This window comes from Nymphalis io, chromosome 15 (genome assembly GCF_905147045.1).
Source record: "Nymphalis io chromosome 15, ilAglIoxx1.1, whole genome shotgun sequence".
NCBI classification, from domain to species: Eukaryota; Metazoa; Arthropoda; class Insecta; order Lepidoptera; family Nymphalidae; genus Nymphalis; species Nymphalis io.
Genome location: NC_065902.1, coordinates 10,001,398 through 10,010,907, shown reverse-complemented (window position 1 = coordinate 10,010,907; position 9,510 = coordinate 10,001,398).

Genomic DNA, 9,510 nt, shown 5'->3' with positions numbered 1-9,510 from the left:
ACATTTCTTTGATGAAAACTATATCTGTTCTTTACTACCTCAGCTTTTGATCCTTTACTTTGCAAGATTAACCTGAAAAAGGATTTTTAATCTATACGTAACACGAATGGCTGAACGTCTTCATCCTCTCTATTTGGAAAATGGTCAAGCGCATGAAAAAATATTTAAAATAAAATTTGTCGCAAATTTCATGTTCTATATTTTTTTTAATATTACCATCATTGGAGCTACCTAGCCGAATTAATCACGGAACACCAATTTTTGTGACATTTCACTTTAAATAACTAATGACGCAGACACGAGATTTTATGAGACTTTTAGAACGCCAAAATGTAGATGAATACGAGTTTTCAGCTTATCTCTCATTCCGAGTGTAAAAATACCCAAGTAAAAAATCCTTCACAATTAATTTTAACGTTACATTCTCTTTCATACGTATCTTGTAATATAATTTAATACTAATTAATATTTTACAATTCTATTACAATTTTCATTGAAATTCCTGTAATCACCCTGACAACCAACAAGCGAGTAAATTTTTCCGTGTTTTGTTTTTTTATATCGTGTAGTTTTTTTTCGCTCAATAATTTCCAATCAGTGTTAATTTGGTTAAAAAATATTACCATTCTTTTCTTAAAATCTCAAAATAATTATTTGAAATTAAACGTGTAAGGTTTGTAAGTTGATCACTAATTTGATGGCGATTGGAAATTGGCTGTGTCACAACTTCCGTGCCTGGGAATGAACGAAAAATCTCTGATTATGCGCTTGTACTCCCATATCATGTCATGTTTTATTTCATAATAGTTTTAATAATAAGATAATTTATAATTCATTTTTGAATATTATTACACAACTATAATTAGGCATTTGTTCTTATATAAGTTGGTCATTTCACTTCGTAGAATACCTTCGTGTATTTTAATTTTTTTTGGTGTGCATATTTTGATGTTTAATAAGTATAAATACCGTACCGTAACCGTAACAGCCTGTGAATGTCCCACTGATGGGCTAAAGGCCTCCGCACCTCTTTTTGAGGAGAAGGTTTGGAGCTTATTCCACCACGCTGCTCCAATGCGGGTTGGTGGAATACACATGTGGCAGAATTTCAGTAAAATTAGACACATGCAGGTTTCCTCACGATGTTTCACCGTCAAGCACGAGATGAATTATAATCACAAATTTAGCACATGAAAATTCAGTGGTGCTTGCCCGGGTTTGAGTATAAATGTATGTAAATGTATGTTTAAAAAAAATCATATATTCCAGTGTAATTAAATACTTCCGTACAATAAATAACTTGGGTGTTATTTATTAGGAAGCTTATATAAATTGCTCGAGCAGTATAAAGAAAAACTAGAATTGCTTGACATTGCGACCACACTCAAACAAATGTGTGTATATAGGAATAATTTTATTAAGGTTCTTACACGATAAAAAACTGTACAAAAAATATTAAATAGTCGTAAGTATATACCGCAGTTAATAGTATTCAATTCTTAGGTATATACTTCACATGCCTTTTTCACGTACTACATTATTTTATGGACCGAAAATAAAATATAAAATATAATCTTAAATATATATATATATATATATATATATATATATATATATAATATATAAATATTATATATTTATATAATAATATAAATATATAATATATTTATTTTTATTATATTTTATTATTATTATATATATATATATATATATATATATATATATAAATATTTAAGATCATCTCTTAAAATAACTCTGGAATTATTCCAGAACAGTCAAAATTAAGGAGATTATCCAGCGAATTAAGTTACCTGTTATTATATTTAGCGAAATAAAATATTAATAGTATTGCGGTGAACGTCAAACATTACAGAATATTACTTTTATTTTATTTACCATTCTAATTTCAAAACGATGTATGTATAGGCTATGTGATGATTGTCATTCATTTATTAAATACATTTTTATTTATCAAAATAGATTGTATATATATTTTTTTTAATTTCGCGCATTACATTTTAAAATACGAATAGTAGAATTAACAATGGTTAAACAAGAATATAAAAAGTCGAGCACGTCCGTAGACCGCAATGCAAGGAATTGAATGCAGAGAATGTCGTAATGAAAGCCCGTTTCAGGCTACGATGAATTAGTACGATAGATTATGGTCAGGGTTTAAAAATTTCAGGCTTACATTTTTAACTTATTACTATGTATCGAGATATCATGAAAAAATTACATTGAATTCATGATTTTTGGGTCGCGTGTAGAAGTTAACTAAACGTGTGTATATCATATTTTTTTGTAGACACCGCCTCTTACTCCATGCTTTAATTTAACTGGTAAAAACCTAGTATATATATTTTTTGATCGCAAGACCAGGCCAGCTTTATATATTATATATTTTTTTTTTTTTTTTTTTTTTTTATAGAAAAGGAAGGCGGACGAGCATATGGGCCACCTGATGGTAAGTGGTCACCAACGCTCTTAGACATTGGCATTGTAAGAAATGTCAACCATCGCTTACATATCCAATGCGCCACCAACCTTGGGAACTAAGATTTTATGTCCCTTGTGCCTGTAATTACACTGGCTCACTCACCCTTCAAACCGGAACACAACAATATCAAGTATATAACAACGAAGCAGTCAAATCAAAAACCCAGTCAACTTGAATAGTAATATACAGATAAAAATCAAAATTATTCAAGTGAATATTAATAACTGAATTACTAAAAGTCTAGCAGACTGCGGTTGATATTTAATCTGTGGCCTGGTTAGGACAATCTACACATTTATCTTGAGTGACTAGCATAGTTTCTTAATGACCGTTTAACAAAACATATAACCCATTGTGAACATACGGCTGTATATTACGCATGGATAATGTTGTTGATCAGTCGTAGGAAAACTAATCTAAGTGATAATTTGCATATATTAATAAGAAAACAATTCAACACCGAATAGCTATTTATATGGTGATGTGTCGAACAAGGACTAATTCCTTTTTTTTTAAATAGAATAGATTGGCGAACGAGCAAATGATGACCTGATGGTAAGTGGTCACCAATGCCCATAGACATTGGCATTGAAAGAAATGTTAACCATCGCTTACATCGCCAATGCGCCACCAACATTGGGAACTAAGATATTATATCCCTTGTGCCTGTAATTACACTGGCTCACTCACCCTTCAAAGCGGAACACAACAATACCAAGTACTGTTGTTTGGCGGTAGAATATCTGATGAGTGGGTGGTACCTACCCAGACGATTTTGCACATAGCCATACCACCAGTATAATCCTATCCTTAAGTACACTCCCATAATAATGATTTTATTGAATACATACACATTATGTTACAATATAAACAGTAAAAAAGTAAAGTAAGTAAAGTAAGTTGCACGACATGAAATTTACAAAAATAAGCACATGAAAATTTACTGTTGCTTGCCTGGGTTTCGAAAGCATCGGTTAAGATTCACATCCTCTTACCACTGAGCCATTACGGCTCATGATACAATACATTAAACATTGAACATAATTATATTTTATTTTCAAGCTTATATTTACATCGTTTTGGTTTTATTGCTTACACGAGAAATCGTTTTCCGTTCAGAGTCGGAATTGCAATTTAACGAGGAAATAATAAAATTGGTCGTTGGTTATATATGCATACTACAAATCCATGGTGGATTTCAAAGTTTTTGATAATTGCATGGGGTTGCATGTTTATGTAGTAGCAATATTTTTAAGCAAAGACGAAAATAGAAAAGAAAAAGAACAAGAAAATAGGTATTTCGGATCTCAATAAATATTAGATACATGGCGGTTTTTGGACACACTAAGCATACTGGAGTAAAAAAGAATTAATTGTGTTGTATATAAAATCGCTTCATGTAATGTCATCTCATTGGTTATTTTTTAAGGTATTTGTCTTCGTTTTCGTTGTTTTTATTTTATGTCTCGTCTAAATCATATATATCTTATACTAGCTGCCACGCGGTTTCACCCGCGTTTTTAAATTACACAAATTTGTTTTATACACGATTCGAAAACTTACAGTATTTCAGCTATTTTCAGCCCGTCTAGGTAAAAACAAGTCACTTCTCATATTTTATTATCAAGTAGTAATACTTGGTATTATAGTTGTGTTCCTGTGAGTGAGCCAGTGTAACGGACACAAGCAACATAAAGTCTTATTTGACATAACATCAGATTGTTGGCAAATTGGGGTTGTAAGTAACATTTCTTACAGTGCCAATGTTTATGGGTGGTGATAGCCACTCAGCATCACATCGTTCATTTGTCAAAAAAACGTAGGTTAAGTATATAAAAACCTTTCTAATTATTGCCATTCCCTATTATTGATCGTCTATGTGTTTGGATATCAGTTACACGAATACGTAATGACTGATCAGTCTCTTATGAATGTTTATTAATGTCACTGTTCATGTAATTTCTCAGTTTGCAGATGTGAATGAGAATATTTAAGCACAATTACGGCCGAGTATTCGTAATTTACTGCACAAGTCCCAATGCTATTCAGCTTTTCTCTCACGAGTATTAAATGTGCCGGCTCAGGCATTTCATTCGAAGCATCCTGGAACAATAGTACAAGAATATTCAATTAACTGATACGAAACAAATGTGAACGCCCACCGATCGCGTGATGCTATTCAATTGTTTTTATATAAAATAAAAAGGACGGGCGGATGGGCAAACTGATGGTAAGCTGTGAAATCAAAATATTTTCCATATAGTGGTCTAGGCCGGTTTAACTATAGACTAATATACATAATACAATAAAAACAAAATACTAAATTTGTAAAAGTTTAAGATTAATGAGCCTCCTGTCAGCAGGAGTTGACCAATACAGAGAAACAGAATTCAATCACTCTATAATGATTGTATGAAATTTTACTTGTTTCTCAAGTTAATGTGTAACTCTTTTCGTAATAGAAACCTTGGAATCGCCTGTGAGAATGATACGTACTATTTACTATTTTCACGTCCAACTTCCCTGGGAATTAACTCGCAACCATAGTAGCTCGTTTAAAAAGGGGAGTGAAATCAACAAGAATTTCGTGTGATAAAATTTGAACTAAATAAGCTAAGTCATACTTGTGCTATATATCACAATACATTTTGAGGAGACAAGCTTTAAATCGAGAGGCCTGTTCCAACGCCCAAAGCCCATTGTAATTGTCATTAGCGCTTTGTAGACGCCAAAAAGTAATTCCCTTTTACAAATCTATTAAATACATTTTCAAGATTATTATAAATTGAATTATAGCTGAGATGGCTCAGTAAATAGAACACGTGAATCTTAAATGAAGAAGAAATTAAGCTATATTCTAAAGTAAGGTGGAATAAACTCTTACCCTTCTTAACAGAGGCTTTACCCAGCATTGGCTGTTACTTTATATGAATACTAGCTAATCGTCCCGACTCGCATCGCAGATAAGAAGAAAAATGTGTTTTGGTTAGGATTTGCGTAAAATCTGTTCTTAGTGAGAGTCTATAACGTACCTAAGAAAAAACTGTGATGAATTTCAAATCAATTAAGCGGTCAATAGCTTAGATGATCTCGTGATACTACTCGTATTTCGCTTACATATATGTATATATAGATATTTTAACTTTGTTTTTAGCCACGACAATATAACTTTAACATTAGGGTAATTTTAGGCTAATGTTCCTATGTAATTTGGCCTTTTTAGAAAACATAATGGAACTGGGTTTCAGCATTTTAGGGCCTTGAGTCAAGTGCCCTTAGGTAAAGTTGATTATGTCTCCGGATAATCCAGATACTACATGACTATACGGTTAGCTTTAAGTTAATATTATATTAAAATTTCTCTGCTCGTATTTTTAGCACAAAATGAAAGTTACAAAGGTTAAAAAGTAAAAATATTGGTTATTAAAACGTGATCGTTTCGAGGTCTTATTTACAGGTTTGGCAACGTTAGAAATATAAACTACTCGTTTTTGCCCTCAACTTCGCCCGCGTGTGAAATGTGCCTACACGAGCGAAGCCACAAAAGGACCAATCGACACGGAGTACAAAAACTCTACCCTTGATTATCCTTATGTTATACCCTTCCCGTATATTTCCCACTACTGCGTAAAAGTATCTCATCGCCAAAGACATCAATCTTCTCGAGGAAGGATTTGGATTTTATTGCACAAGACTATTTTACGGCTTACGCCGGATGTATATATGTTTTATTTTCATGTATATATAACATATATATGTTATATTTATTTATTTCTCCACATAATTTTATATTTTTGTTTTGTTTTTGTATTCATATGATTATTTTTAATGGTACCGTTAAATTCTTATTATATACATAATATATTAAGTACGTGTACGCCAAAAGTACCTACTCGCACGAAATTTTATATAAACATATGTTTGTGAGTTCAATTTTCAAAATTTCTATCTCCTATGACTTTTACATTTATTCCTTTTTATTTCGTTCTTGTATTAACATGATTTTTTATAAATATTTATTTTTAATTTAAAATAATACTTTCAATATACACATATTAAGTACGTCAATGGTATTTGCCTGAAATTGAACCAGCAACACTTGGGTAAGATCTATGCCTTCCATCTATCGGTCCATCTCGACTCGCTGTATCATTTCGATTTAGTATTGTATCGTTACACGCCGCACACAGCAGTATCCTATCATGAATCTCTATAAGTATACATATATTTTCCAACCCTTTCCAAATAACCAATAAATGCTTCTAATGTCCTTCATGCTATGGAAAATGAACCATCAATTTCACTAGCCAGTGATTCATTACAATCATCAACTTTATGCACCGAATAATAAGGTTCAAAATTTAACGCAAAACCCTTGTCAACTAATAAAATGTTTGTTTATCGAGCTAATGACCACTGAATCAATAGTAACGAAGAAGTAATGTCTATTTAAATTTAATTTAGCAAGTAATTTTATTATCTATTAATTTGTAATATATCAGTAATAATAGATACTTAGTAACAGCCTGTGAATGTCCCACTGCTGGGCTAAGGCCTCCTCTCCCTTTTTTATATAGATTGTATTACATTTGATTTATAATTCATCTTTACTGGTGTAATTTACTGGTGGTAGGTCTTTGTGCAAGCTCGTCTGGGTAGGTACCACCCACTCATCAGATATTCTATCACAAAACAGCAGTACTTGGTATTATTGTGTTCCGGTTTGCAGGGGAATGAGTCAGCGTAATTACAGGCACAAGGGATATGACATCTTAGTTCCCAAGGTTGGTGGCGTATTGGCGATGTAAGCGATGGTTAACATTTATTACAATGCCAATATCTTTGGACGTGACCACTTACCATCAAGTGGCCCATATGATAGGACACTTACCTATTCTATAAAAAAAATCTAGTACTCGGGCGTAAAGAAAAACCTCGTGTGGATACCGGCAATTCAACACGCTTTGAAGGTAGGGGGAATAAGCTTGAAAATCTTTTTCTCAAGAGGAGATGGCTTTAGTCCAGCTGTAGGAGATAAGCTGTTACTTCACTTTAGTCATGTAATGACGGCTTAAAAATCCTTATAAAAGCCTACTTAAACATAGAATATTTTGGATTTTAATACAATTCGATTATATAAAAACGAAAGCGAAAATGTATAAAATAAAATAACTATAAACGAAGTTTATACTTGATCTCGGTTCACCTCGAGGTGCATACGAGTGTGTACAACCGGCATTATCTCGGTTCCCGCTAAGACCCGAGGGCAAGAGCTTACGTGCATACTCGATAAATCGTTTTCATATATACAGAAACTCAGTCATAAGGTGAATTCAAAACGTGACTAGCTTAAAGCTATGTAAATATATTTATATATCTGTCTTGGCCGCCTTGGCTGGTATAAGTAACGTAATGTTTTAATAGAGCAAAATTATACGAGCACGCTTTAAAATTGATAAAACAAAATGTTTCAAGCTTCAATCACCTTTAGCTTCTGAATTATTCAAATATTTTGTGTCGCCATAAAAATCTTAAATCGATATTTCTAAAGTGTCACTCAATAATGTCTCGACGTGTTCTCGTAAAAAGTTAATTTGTGAATTTAAGATAAAATATTTTATTACGTATGAGGTTAGTGATGTACCTATTTTTGGTTTTATTGCTTTTAAAATTTTGATTTGTATCGTTTATTTATTTTATACCACATTACCGTGCGTCGACCTATTTGAAGGTCATTTTTTCAAAAGTATAGTAGTCATTGCCTTAACTTTTATATGCCCCGCTTTCCTTATTTCTTTTCTTAATATGACATCATTACTCGCAAGCTTTGCTTTATCGAATTCATAGAATATTAAAATCAGATTTTAAATTTTGAAAATCGAAAGTTGATTGAGATTACTTATAAGATGCGCAGATTATATAAAACCACAAATACTAAAAAAGGCATAGTCCAAGAGTGAGAAGTTATTGTTACTTAACATAAAATAGTTTCTTTCAAGAAACTTATTCTCACGAATAATCACAAAAAAGTATTTTCTTAACTCACCACACTCAAGCGTATGGGTTGAGTCGGGTTCAGTACATTAACGCCACATGGCTGGTATTACTTAGAATACATAATATATAAAACTCAAAGGCAAATTCTGCTGCTCTTTGTATGCGCTAAGACTCAAAAGGAGCATTAACATATGAGCGTAATTATTCATAGTTATTTTATCGTAAGGAAACTTAAAATTTAAAGTTAAAATTAAAATTATACTTCATTAATACAATCGACGGTGGTGACTTTTTACCTAATTATGAAGAATTCACATCAATTTATCTCGTCATTATATAGAAAATGATATAGTGCGATTTTTTTTTTATAACAAATATGTAGACTGACAAACGGGCGACCTGATAGCGAGTGTTGCATAGACATTAGCGCTGTAAGAAACATTAATGTTATGTAATGCTATGTGTAATAATCATGTACCCAAAGTATGGGCCTCGATGCATGAAGAATAAAGATATTATTATTATTATTAACCATTACTTGCAACGCCAAGATACCACCAGTCTTGGGAAGTAAGAGATTATGTTCGTATTCATGTTAGTTACACCGGCTCACTCACCCTTCAAACCGTAAAAAAATAAAAATAAGTAGTGCTATTCAGCGGTAGAAAACCTAATATGTTTCGTTTTATAAAATCGTGTAGCCTTTTTTATATAGAATAGGAAGCCGGACGAGCCACCTGATGGTAAGTGGTCACTAACGTCCATAGACATTGGTATTGTAAGAAATGTTAACCATCGCTCACATCACCAATGAGCCACCAACCTTGGGAACTAAGATGTTATGTCCCTTGTGCCTGTAATTACACTGGCTCACTCAATCTTCAAACCGGAACACAACAATACCAAGTACTGCTGTTTTGCGGTAAAATATCTGATGAGTGGGTGGTACCCACCCAGGCGAGCTTGCACAAAGCTCTACCACCAGTAAGCCTCGGGATCTGCAGCCCCACCAG